At 45.8% G+C, this 13,799-nt stretch overlaps 1 pseudogene; it reads right to left on the bottom strand.

Moving 5' to 3' along the window:
• Nucleotides 1-1,560: 1,560 nt before the first annotated feature.
• LOC119054142 (uncharacterized) lies at nt 1,561-1,634 on the bottom strand (annotated as a pseudogene).
• Nucleotides 1,635-13,799: the final 12,165 nt, after the last annotated feature.

Below are 13,799 nucleotides of genomic sequence, written 5' to 3'. Positions count from 1 at the left end.
TAAAGTGGGGGCAGAGTTGGGATTCAAACAGAGGAGGTTTAAATTTAGAAATTCCTGCGATTTCCTGACTCAGAGGATCCTTAGTGCTCTTCCGTACCGCCTTGCAAGCCTGCTCTTAAAGAGGGACCTACATCTGACCCTGAATATCAATAGTGCAGCCTGAAACAGGGCTAGCATATTTTGGATGGGCGAGAAAGGTTAAAATCCTTGGTGGATCACATCAACACATTACGAATTCCAGTACAGAAATTTGAAAACATATCAACATAGTACAATTTCTCCTTTGATTGCTCAGAAGATCAAATATGGGTAAAGTCACTTTGTTGTGGAGGGAAAGAGGGGTTCTGTGGAAAGCAGCCTCACAGGGTGACCCAATCCTCCACTCCTAACTGGGCAGGTCATGGTGGTAGGCACGGTCCAGGCCTGTAACTTTGTAATAAAGGTTTATCTTTGCCTTCAGCAAGCCCTGTCTACTGTTCTTGGGCATCTAAGTTAACACATCTTTGCAATGCCAGAAGCACTGCCCCTGGAAGGGGGTATTAGCCCTTAAGAGAGCACATAATCTTGCCTGTCCTGTAACGCAATCCTCGCCTTGCTTTCCCCCACCTCCATGCACTGCCCCTCCTTCATTTTATATGCACTAAAGAAATTGCAGAGCTGTTACTCAAAGGCGCATTTGATATCTTGCTCTTCCGTATGTCATCTGTTTGGCCCAAATAAACACGTAAAAATTCTCTACAGGTTTGGACGTTTCTCAAGTCGACATCGTAAACCTTAAAACAACTTTATAAAAGTAGAATTTATTGCAGCTATAGGTCACAAGTTGATTATTCACTCTTCAACTGAAACTACTCTGGCAAAGTGTCCTTCCGGGTAGACCTGGGAATACATAGGTTGTAATACTTTCTAATGGAATCATGTTCATTGAGGGTCTTGTCCTACAAGGATCTGTCTCATTCCGGAAGCAGTAGAGGATTTGAGCAGCCTATGAAGTAGCATACATTCTCCTCTGCTTTCTCTGGTTTTGAAAATTTCCGGGTGTTTCTTTATTGTTTTCCGGGAATCTCTGTGGAAGACGGGAAACACAATCTCGGAGCCAAATCTGGACTTTCACCCCAACAGACTGAAGGTTTCACAGCCTCCAGATACGCATTTCTCCGCCTTTGGGTAGGTGTGAGAGCAGAGCCTGCCTATTTTTAGATCCACATTAGCTTCAGTCTTCCCTGCCCTACCCAGGCCCAGAGAGGAAACCTGGACATTCATGCCTATCTCTATCTCTCTCTCCATTTTTTAAAAGAATTACGGTGAAGTAGTGGGGGGAAATGCAGACAACTGTAAAAGAACAGTAAAATAATTTTAAAAAAAGAAGGGTGAAAGCCAAAGTGTCTATTGTTATTGTGAAGGCCCAAGATCATAAGGTTCAATATTAGAACAGACATCTCAGCTGGACATTCCCTAGTTTAAGTGGGTTCTCGAGCTGTATTTTAACACTAACCATGACCCTGAAAGCAATAGCAAGAAGCAGCATAATTAATGGTTCAAAGAAAAATAATTAACAATTCTATATTTTTAATTAGCAATAATCGCACCTCGGATAAACCTCATTGGCTACAATACTGCCACTGTGCAATGCTAATAATTCTAGATTTTTAAATGGTGCAATATTAAAAAGAAGTTCTCAAAAACATTGCAAGTATAAACTATTGTATCAGAAATTTCAAAAATAGTGACTAAAGTGCGTATAACTCATCACATTTGTTAAAGAAACAAGAAAATAGAGGCTAAACTTAAAAACACTAGGTTTTAATGAGGAATAGAATTCAGGATTAGAGCCATTTCATAAAACAGTGAAAGATAATGAGTTAGGACTGAGGGCCTGGGGTTCTAGTCAAGACTCTGTTTCTAACTGAGGATGTGATCTTGGCTGGGCTACTCAATTTTTGGACCTCAGGGGGCTGACCCAGGATTGAATACTTATATGCTGGGGCCTGAACTTTGTTTACTTCCTATAAGGATCAGATTTCTCATCTGCAGAGTCGAGAAAGTCCTGAAAAAGGAACTCTCAGTCTCCAAGCTACAATAAAGGCAATTTTCAATACAGCCAAAGTCTCCATCAAAAATTTCCCTGGGGTGTCTGCCTGTGGAGCCCTTCTCCTGGTTTACCGACTCATCTCATTCAACTTCCCCATCACAAAAGCAGCTCAACACAGCTCCAGGTGGGGTGCTTCCTCCTCTCCTATGGCGGCGAGTTCCCTTTTTATTTCCACACGCTCTCTCTTTACTTGAAAATGGATGTTCTTTCTTCAAAAACAATGCTGGTTGTTGAACGATGGGAATATGTAATAAAAGATGAATAAGGTATAATTCAAAAACTGTCACATACATGCAATCTGAATAGGCGATGGTGACGTAAATTTCCTCCTTTCCTTGTGATCTTTAAATTAGTTTTCTTTTTGAAATGAACTCTGGGTAAAATGACTTACAGTGCCCATAATGCTGCTGTATTTTTAGAGGTATTAAATATTAAAAATCACAGAAAGAATGGGGGAAAACATATAGGAATAGCTTCTCACTTTTAAAATTAAAATATAAATATATCTCATTATCTAAGTAATCTATGTCTGTTCATTATAAAAAAAATTCAAAAGCATACAATTGAGCAGCAAATGCCCTGTTATCTCCTTCAACCTGAGACAACATTATTTTTAGCACAAGATTTTCTAGCCTTGTTTATATGGATATCCAGGCCTAGGTGCACGTATATATTTAGAACAAAGTAAACTGCATTTCCCGCTTTGTAATCTTTTTACACTTAGGGATATGTCCCAATATCTTTTTCATCTATCTCTTTCACTAAGTGACATAATAAGTATGCTATCATTAATAACCAATTTACTAGCGATGAACATTTCATTGGGTTTCTGTAGACATGCTACAAGGAGCATCCTTGAACATGGGTATCCAAACATTCTTGTATGTGTACCTCTGAACGGGCAAATTCTCAGTGGGATTTGTTGTCAAACACATTCTAATTTTCATATGCCACTCTGCTGTGCTGGTACAGCCATTTATACTCCCTCCCACAGCATTTGAGAACACACGCTCTAAATCTCTAAACAAGCATTTCAATCTTTTTAGGTAGATTTAGCTATCTTTCCCTCTAAAGATTTTTAAATCGGTCCTATTCCAAGCAGGTACCCCTCCATCAAGCTTATACAAATATTTTTTACTTTTTTCTACAGTCTTTTTCCTCACTGAGGTCATCACACAGTTACCTCTTTCTTCTTCTCCCCCAGAGAAAAGCACTTTGATGCAAACCGCTTTCCAGAAGGCTCACACCCATTTACATCTCCCCAGCAGTGAGTAACAATGTTAAGCCACACTCTCTTAACAATGCTAAGCCTCACAGTCTTCAGCCACACTCGTGTTGTCTTTCACGCTTAATATTGGTCAATATGAAAAGAAAGGTTTTTCCTTTTATTTTACTTCACGTTTCTTTTTCAAAAAATATTCTTTTAAGATAACTTCACTTAAAATTTTTTTCTCTTAAAACTTGCCTTTACTATATTTTTAGGCTAAGCATTTTTTAAAAATTTGACTTGCAAGTGTTTTTAATATTTCCAGAAGAATGTGAAAGATAGGGCCTTTTTTCATTATTCATGTTGCAAATATTTTGAATCGTACTTCAGACTGTGCGTGATCATGAGGAAGCCTTAGACGGAATAACCTGGGTTGTTGACTGGAAGTATCAGCAAGGTGGGGGCGGGTGGGGGAAAATTTTCAGTTCATGGTAAATCCCCAGACAAAACAAATGCTCTCCAACAAGGAGCTACAGAGAAATGTGACTCACCCTCCTGCTACCTGCTGACGGTGACCTTAGGTGTGTGGGTCCGGGCTCCTGCCTCCAGGGCCATCTGGGGAGAGAAGTGGCCTGAAGGAAGTACTCTCAGAGGTGTTGGGGTTCACCATGCCCGTAACCCTCCATGTAATGTTCTTGGGGAACACTTGGCAATGGCCGTAGACAAATTCACGTGCTTTGTCTCTGCTGTGGGACGCACAGGTGAAGACAGAGCATGACGTAGATAAAACACCATGCAATCTGTCAGAAATGTGCTTTTTTCACTAAACCAGAACTTCGTAAAGTCATAGACGCTTGGGCTCCAAATTACACACCTCTCCCCCTCCCCCTCGCCCCAGCAATCATAGACCACTACCTGTCACTCGCCATGGCAACCAACACAGGAACAAATACTTTTATGATAAAACTTGCCTGTTCAGCTCAAAGTCAAAATCTGGGATTTTGCATCTCCTTATTTTAAAGCTCTAAATTTAGAATTGTGGCCTCTTACAGCTTACACCTAGCTATGTGTGAAATCACCATTAGGTATTGTTCTATGTTTCATTAATATGTGGGCACATAAGTAATAAAAACATAGCGTTTTCCATTGCACTCTATAAATTTGCATTGATATCTGCCCTTGGTCTCTGCCTGTGTAAGGCAGCCCTAACCAGGAAATATCCCTTTCTTAAGCTTGCTGCAAGTACTTAGCCCCAATGCGTTCATGCCAGATAAAGGCTCCCTATTTGACCTTTGTCACTGTTTGCTGCACTGTTGTTTGTCAGGAACCTACTAATATCACTTTTATTTGACATTTCCTGATTAGTACAGTGGAACGATTGGAAAACTTTCTGCCTGGCAATCAGCCTGTGTCCACTCACCGTCACGGTCACTGAGTTTTGGCACGTCTCTGCTTTTAATCAAAGCCAAACTCCACAACGACCACCGCCAGCAACAGCGAATGAACTGGAGTGGCCCTAGGTGAGAGCTTCAGGTCCTTCTCGAACTTTGGAACTGCTGCCAGTGGAGGCTAAACAGGTTTAGGGAAAGCAAAACACTCTCTGCTGCTCCTAGCCTCCTGAGAAGGTTCACACTCACTGTCTTGAAATGGGAGGGGGATCTCATCAAGCCAAGAACTGCTTAGGCAAGTGCAGTTGAATCTCTATAGTTAGGAGGGGAGGGCGTGCCTCGATCTGGCTTCTGCTGTCCTTGTTTCGCCCACTATTTTATCTGTGGCTCTGAATCGTGGTCAGTCTTATCTCAAGAGGAGGTTCAGTCCAGGGGAAGAAAGATACGCACGGAGGGACGGGATGAAACCGGAGAAAGAGGCAGAGGTGGTCTGCAGGAAAGCACACAGGCTTGCTGCATGGCACCCACAGCACAGAGCTTCCAGAAGCACTCCGCAAACCTCTCCTTTAACCTAAAGCAATGTAGGCGAGAGGCACCTTGGCTCTTTTATGCTACGGTTATGGTAGAAAACATCATTGTGTAGTTTGAGTTACGAACCACTCTGAGGCTACGGTTGTAAATTCTGGGAGAGCAAAGGCTGTGCATGTCGGGAAAACAGTGGCCTTTCACAAACAGTGACATTTGCCAGACCCTGAATTACGCGGCACTGGGGGACGATGGGGTGCAGGCTGCTGGGGTGAGAAACCAGGACGCCAGAGGCAGGAGGGCAGGACACTGTCGTGAAAGTTTTATTGCCGAGGGTAAAAGCAATGCTGTTGTCACAGCTATCTACAGTGGACACTGACGGCACAGCCAGTTGCCCCTCAGACGTTTACAGTGGACACTGGACATGCCGTCCAGTTGTCCCTCAGACATTCACAGTCACTGGTGGCGCATCCAGCAGTCATTTACAGCCACATGGGGCTCTACATACACAGTAGCCTCCCCTCCATTTCAGGCATGTCTTCCCAGACCCCGGCAGATTATGGAAAAACAAATAGTACCAAACCCTGTATATACTGTTTCTTCTAAATATACATACATGTGATAAAGTTTAATTAATAAATTAGGCACAGTAAGAGATTAATAGCAATAATTAATAAAATCGAGCCATTAAAATTATGTGTTTACTAAAAGATAAAAAATGCTTTTTTACACTGACAGTGTATCATCAGGAGAGGTGAAGCATATTAACTTAGACTCTCCCCTGGGCAGGCTTTTCTTACTTAAAGAGCAGGCCTCCCACTGCCCAGGCCTGAGAGCTTTTCATCAGAGAGGCTTGGTGTGACTTTGACATTGAAGGCCATTTTGGAGAGCCTCAGAGTTTCAGCGATGCTTGCTTCTATTTTTCAGCCTGACACCTACTCCAAACTTCTATTTCCTTTTCTAAAAAAAGCTTGGGTCAAAATAATTGCACTCACTAATAGTTTCTCAAGTTCCTCTTACTCATCGGCAGTTACATAGCCCATAATCACTCATAAATAACATATGACCAGGGTTTGCAGCCGGCTTATCTCGCTGGCATGACTTTTATATAAGGTGTTTTCCCTGGGAATCATTTCTTAGAAGTCAAGGAATCAGTTTGGAATTTCTCTCACTTATTTACATATTTTTCTTTAAAATGCACATTTAAGAAAATACTTTGACACACATATACACCCATGAACATACAGCTAGAGTCAAGATAATGAGCATATTCATTATTTCCAATGGCTGTTTTGGAAACTTTCTTATGCCCCTCCAATACCAAGACAACCAACCACCAATCCCCTTTCTGACCCTATAGATTACTTCACATTTCTAGGATCATATAGTATGTAAAACGTTGTAACAAGCTTCCTACATGTGACACAGTTCATTTTAATATACATACATATTGCTGTGTGTATTAAAAATTCACTCATCTTTATGCTGACTAATATTCCATGGTATGGATATGCTACAGTTTGTTTAGCCTGTTCATTTATTGATAGACATTTGGTTTATTTATAGATTTTTTTTATGGCTCAAAGCTGACAAACTTATCTTGAAGTCTTACGAAGAGGCCTTTGTTCATTTGCAGGTCGTAAAGATGAACAAGGGCATAAAGGCAAACAAGGTCATAGGGCTGGATGCCTACGCCTTTCCTGAGCTGGTTTTGAAAAGCAAGGAGTGATACTAATTCTATCAGTGATTCCAACTTTGTTTCCCAGAGCCTCATCCCAGTAGGAAAACACTTCCCAGGGCCTTGGTTCATTGTTATGGTGATGAAGTGTTAGGGATCCCTGCGGGGGAGCAGGTGCACCGGTCTTTGGAATATGCAGGAAGACTCCAGCTGGGGAGGGCTACCCACAGTGTACATCTCTTCAGCCACTTGTGGACAGAACCAACTTCTGTCTTGGCCTTTTCCCCACCCGGCTCCTCCAGGTCTGAAATGTTTTAAAGGAAAGTGCTAAATGTTGGCCCCTTTCTTTTCGGTACTGGGAGTGATGCAAACTGCGTGGTGCACTTCTCTGCAAGAAGAGGAGGAAGCTCTTAGTAGTAGTTTTTAAGGGGGCAGGGTTGTTGGTCCACCAGCTGGGGAGGGAGACCCTCCAATAACCACTGTGGTTATAGCCAGAGAGGCCTGGTCCTGACCCTAATTACACATTACACAGCTCAGGCCAAGTGCGCCCCAGGGCCCAGAGAAACTCCCAGGGTTCCTCTAGTTCCTCTTTACTACTTAGTGCCAGATGTCTGCCACGCCCGAGATAACAGCTCACTGGTGGTTGTCTCTGAGTGAGCCAGAGCTGGAAGAGCTTTTTACCAACCACATTTATCTACTGGAACTGAGACTCTTTCTACCTTGATTTATAGCCTGGAAGTACAAGTGTGGAATTGTAGTGGTGGAATCATTATGAGTTGGTAGAGAAAATGGTCACACAGAGCTGCCGTAGGCTCTCCGTTTATCGGATAATAATTGTTACCACATATCACCCTCCAACAAAGTGTCATGGTAGACACATAATATTACTAGTCGATGCAACCACCTTGCAAGATAGGCATAAAATCTCCTTTCTACACAGGAAAAGACAGAGGCTTACACATTAGGCAACTTGCCTAAGCCACAAAGCTGTGTGTGGCATGGCCAGGAAGTTCATTTGTCTCCAGGGCCCTTGGAACTTCCCCTACATCGGGCCACCTTCCTGCAGTTGCTGGAGTTGTACAAAGTGAGACTGTAGCCGTGACATCTGCCTCAGTCCAGGGTTTGGCCTACTAAACAGGTAGTGTGCACAGCACTGGAAAGTGGGGGCCTCCTTGCCCTGTATCATTGCACAGCCTGGTAGGGTAGAGCAATGGCCTTAGCTGGCTGGCCTACCGCGGCAGGGGCAGCTGCAGAGGGGGCCTTGGCACTAGGTGGAAGGAATGAGTGTCACCCATGCTGCTAACCACCAACCCTGTCTGCCTGTTGCCCAAAAGCTCTAGCAAGCAGTCAGACAACCAGACATCGATGTTAAGTGGGAAAAACCCAACATGCATTTCCTCACTGAAATTCAGTGTCAGTCCTTCTGAGACAGGAGAAATGCACATGGAAATGAGTTGCAACAGTCATTTTCTCCCCTAACCCTAACCCTGCCTCGGACCCTGCTTCATCCCAAGGTCTGCAGGACCATAGGGAGGACTTGGTGAGCCCCCATAGCTGGCCTTGGTCTTTGCTCTGGCCCTAGAATGATTTGTCTCTCATTTCCATCCTTCTCTGCCGGAGTCAGGATGTGTCCAAGCACTCTCATTCCACCCTCAGACCCAACCCTGGGGCATGAATGCCTCCTGCACCGGAGCGTAGGTTTTAAGGCAGTTAATGTGGACCAGACTCTCACTCTAGAAAGAGGGGTTTGCTCACCCCTGCCCTTTGCAGTCACGGAGACTGAGCAGCAGGAGCTGTTGATAACGTGGACGGATTTCTTTAAAACTATCTCGATCCGTTAGGTACTATTTCCTGTTTCTTCCAATCCGTAGCTGCTTAGCTGCTGGAGATGCGAGATGGCTGGACATACAGCAGCAGAGGAATGAGGAGAGAGGGGTCACCAGGGCTCTTTCCTCCACTCACAGTTGATGGGGTGGCCTCAGAGGCCAGGGTTCAAATTGTGGCTCAACCATGGCACAGCCCAGCAAACTGGGACAGGTTACTTACTCCAAATTTCCTTTGTCTCGGAAGTCGGGATAATGGTAGTACCTACTTTGTTGGGTAGCTGTATGTGTAAAATGAGACAATGAACATAAAGCATTTAGTACCTAGTATGTGCTTAGTAGCCCCTGTGTATTATTGTTACAGAGAAAACTGTGAAAATGCGTGTTCTGTAAAGAATATGCTAAAACGTGCTGCTAACTCTTAACCCATCTACAGCTTCCATCCAGTTCTTTGCTGTGTATGACTCAGTTAAGATATATCATATCTCATGTTCTGCAATGTCATACTTACTAAAATATTTTTATATTCCTTATCCCAGTGTCTCTAATGATATGTGCTTAACCAATATGTATTTTTATCTTTGGCAGCCATCTTGGGCTGGAGATGGGCTTAATAATGATGGTGGGAAAGTCTTATGAAGGCAGAGACTCTGCCCAGGGCTTTCAGCTGGGGCTGGGGTTCAGCCTAACCCCAAAGTACCATCTTTGGGGTAGCTTAAAATAATAGAAGTTCATTGTTTCACTGTTCTGGGGGCTGGAAATCTGAGATCAAGGTGTCCTTCTGGGTGCCTTCTGACGGCTGTGCAGGGGACTGCCCAGGCCCCTGGGGTCCGGGAGACCCCTGAGCTCCTGGGGGTTTGCTGGCAGTCTTCGGTATTCTTGGATTCTAGAACCATCACTCCCATCTCTGCCTTCCGTTTCACATGCCATCCTCCTTGTGTGCATGTCTGCCTTTGTGTCCACATTACCCCTTTTACAAGGACATCAGTCAAATTGGACTAGGACCCACCCTAGTGACCTTATCTTAACTCGATCATCTGTGAAGAGTCTATTTCCAAATAAGGTCACATTCTGAGCTGCCAGGGGTTAGGACTCACCCTATGAATTAAGAGGGGGCCACAATTCAACCCATGATATGGGCTTCACAAGCAAGTCATTTAACCTTGGCTACTCAGACACCTAACATACCGGAGTATTCAGTCTCAAGAATCAACTATTGCTTTGCTTTCTTTGCTTCTTTCTCTTTTTTTTAGAGCAAAAACTTCTGAGGAACAGAAAAACATTGAAAAAAACTGTGTTAAGAAATCCAGGGGACTTGTTCAGTCTTCTCCTGAGTTTTAGAAACCCTGGCTTCATTTCTGTGGCAAGGCTGCGACCTCTGCAATTTAGCAGCTTACTGGACCGGTCTCCCCAGTAGTGTGGTGAGTCAAGTGAAAAAAACAGCTGGGGGTCAAGTCTGAAACGATAGAGTAGACCCCTCCCCCATGCCTCATTCATGCGGGCACTTCAGGGTCTCTCCAGTTTTGAGAAGAGAATCCAAAATAACAACCTATATCAGAATTTGGCCAAGTACAGCTAGCCACCCGGTTGTTTGTCCTTTAAACTTTTTATTTTGAAATCATTATGAATCCACAGGAAGTTGCAAAGATCATCCGGAGGGCTTTCCTGGCCCCGGTTTCCCCCAGTGGCTGTGTGTTACTGGTCGGCAGCTGCGTTCGGAAGGTGGGTGTGCCGGGCAGCAGTAACATCCCAGGATCAGTTACTGAAAGTCCGAGCTGGCTCGCCCACCCGAACACTGACCTGAAAGGAACCTTGAAGCCCAGGCGCCCCTGGCACCTTCTGTGGTCTCCGGACAGGGACACGCAGCTCTGAGTTCAGTTTCCTCTGAGCCGGTTTCCCTGGCTCTTTCCCATGAAAGGATGGCCAGCATCAGAGCAGGATGGTAGAAATTGTGACCTGGGGGCGGGGTGGGGAGGGAAATTTCAAAGTGGAGAAAGCCTTCGCCATTGCCTCGAGGAGGCGGAAGAGTTGCAGTTGTAGGGCTGGTGTGTGTGTTCTTAGCTTCCTCCCGCACAGTACGGGGCGGCCACCTGGAGGAAGGTGCTATGGGAAACTCAAAGGGAGAAACGCGGTGCCACGACCAAGTTGGCAGGAGAAGTGGTTGAAGAAATGAGGAAGACATAGACTCCTGCGGGTGACCGCGGTGTCAATTTGCTAGGGCTGCGTGCCATAAGAAAGTACCACAACTGGGTGACAAACAGAAGCTTATCGTCTCCTAGTTCTGGAGGCCGGAGTCCAAGGTCGAGACGTTGGCCATGTTATTTCCCTTTGAGGACCTGAGGGGGCATCTGTTCTCCCTTAGCTTCTGGAGACTCGCCTGCAATCTTTGGCATTCCTCAGCTTATAGATGCATCGTTCCAGCCTCCGCCCCCATCCTCAGTGTTTTCCCTCACATCTGTCTCTCTGCCCAAATTTCCCCTTTTCACAGGGACACAGTTCAGTCTCATTGGATGACAGCCCACCCTAATGACCTCAATTTAGCTTATCACTCCCGTACAGACCCATTCCTAGCAAGGTCACGTTGTGAGATACTAGGGGCTAGGACTTCAGCATTTTGGGGGGAGGCACACGATTCAACCCCTCACAGTAACTTACGATGATGGGGAGGAGTGAGCCGGTGGTGGATTCGAGAGCGAGCCTGTGGGGGCACCTGGGGAGCTGCAAGTCACTGGCTTTGTAGACCCACGTGGATGGAGAGTCCAAGGAGGGAGACAGGAAAGCAGGGCCCACACCTTGAAGGACCTTGATTATTGCTGAGAAGCATGGGAGCTTTAAATGTTGGACATGGTCACAACACGTCACAGGGCAGCATTGTGGAAGATGGGTCGGCAGACCAGAGGAGGGACCCATGGGAAGGCTCACTGTCCTCATCCAGCCTACAACTGGCGAGACGGGGTTCAGACTTTTGAAGGTAGTTACCTTCTCTGCACTTGGTCATGCATGCTGCAGGTTAAATATGCCCGGTTCCTTCAGTCACACAGAAGAACGATCTTCTCCTGCCCACCTCTCTGATGCCAGCCTCCACCCCTCCTTCCCTTTCATCCAACTCCCCTTTCTCTGCTCTGAGCCTTCCAACCAGAGTCTAGAAAAGCTCTGGACCTGCCCTGCTGCCTCCTGCCTCCGTGTTCTGCACAGTCCTCTGCCTGAGTGCTTTGTCTTTATATGTACACCTGGCAAACCCTTTGGCTAAATGAAACAGGTGGCTAACACATGTCCCCTCCTCTGAGAAGCCCTCCTGACTTCCCTAGGCTGACAATGTCTAGATGGTAATAGTAGCACGCATGACACTGATTTGTATTTACCTGCTGATGCGGCAGGTTTCTTCTAGCTTATGATTCTCAGCCTGGCTATTCTCTAATATCACCTGGGGAGTTAAAAAAATAAATAACTCCTGATGCCTGGGCCCCACCTACAGGGATTCTGATTCCATGGGTTTAGCTTGGGGCCCATGTGTTTGTAAAAGCTCCCCTTGGTGCTGCCAATGCACAGCCAGAGTGGAGGGCCCTGCTCCAGACCAGGAGTTCCCAGACCTTACACGCATCAGAATCACCTGAATGACTCGCTTACTGGACCCCACACCCAAGGATTCTGACCTGGTGGTCCCAAAGCTGGGCCTGAGGATGTGCATTTCCAACATGCTCCCAGATGGTCTCGGGAGCTACAGGTCCTGGACTCACACTTGAGGACCCACAGAACAGAATCCGATTTTAATAAGACCCCAGGGTGATTCACGAGCACCTGAAGGTTTGCAAAGTGCCACTTCAGATGATCGATTCTTCTATCAGGGCCCATGAAATTGCAACTTTATCTAGGCTGCACCTTGCACAACCTGACACAGAGTGAAACGCTCAGTAAATATTTGTGCGTTGAATGACTGCCCACAAGCACATTGCATATTCACCCCTGTCAACCAGGTGATTTAACTGTTAGTACCTAGAAGCGTGGCTGCCTGTGGTTACTTAAGCAGAACCATGAGACCCGGTGGGAGCTTCTGCACAGAGGACTAAGCTATGGCCCCAGGGAGGGCACAATAATTATAGTGTTCACCCATCCTTGAACCAAGATTTAGTACATCTATTGTGGGCCAGGCCCACACTTAGGCCCTGGGCATAGAATGCTAAGCAAGACTCAGTCCCTGGCATGGAGGGCCTTACCACCCGATAATCCCGGAACATTTGTCTGTTTCTTATTATGATCACTCAGGCCAAATGTCCCTACAAGAGATTCCAGGAGACGGTCTGTCACTGCCAGGCCCACCCCAGGGCTGTCTGTAAAGTTCAGCAGAGCAGGATGAGAGCCACAGAGCATAGTCAGTACTTGGGGAGCCAAGGGAGTGGGTGGGCAACATCTGGAGCATGTGCAGGTAGAGGTGCCACCATCCAGGTGTGGGGGACATGGCTTCCACTCTCAGAATGGGGACTGGTAAGAGCAATGGGGAACCACAGAGGCTGATCATTTGTCAGCCTTCCAAGACCGAGAGAGAGCACAGTCAGGACTGAAGAAAAAGAAGTGACCACATTTGCGGATCAGACAGAAACTCAGTACTGCACCTGGGAGACAAACACATTTTTGGAGCCAGGACTGGTGCCCCAGTGAGGAAGGAAGGCAGGAGGGCAGAAAGGAAGAAAGAAAGGAAGGCAGGAAGGAAGGGAGGAAGGGAGGAAAGAAGGAAAGGAGGAAGGTAGTTTCTTTAAAAAGGCCTGGTTTCCTGATTTTCCTTTGGTTTGTAAGAACTGGACCAAATATTCCAGTTTGGCTTTAACTAGAAAGGGAGTAGGTGGCAGTGTCCATCTGTGCATCTATTGCTGTTTTCACTAAATCTAGGAAGTTCTATGGGAGCTGCGAAGATAATTTTTGGAGGGCCTGGGGAACAAACAGGACTTCGAAATACAGTCTGGTGAGATGTAAGCTCTGTAACCAGGTCTGAGCGTTGACACAGCCCAGGTGGTCAAGGGCACAGGACCACAGCCTCCCTCCTGCCACTTCATTATTTTTGATTGGTCCAGGAAGGAAAGCTCCATCCAGT

This window comes from Artibeus jamaicensis, unplaced genomic scaffold, assembly GCF_021234435.1.
Source record: "Artibeus jamaicensis isolate MK-2021 breed Jamaican fruit bat unplaced genomic scaffold, CSHL_Jam_final contig_354, whole genome shotgun sequence".
NCBI classification, from domain to species: Eukaryota; Metazoa; Chordata; class Mammalia; order Chiroptera; family Phyllostomidae; genus Artibeus; species Artibeus jamaicensis.
Note: the sequence above shows the minus strand (reverse complement) of the source record. Positions and strands in the feature narration are given on the sequence as shown.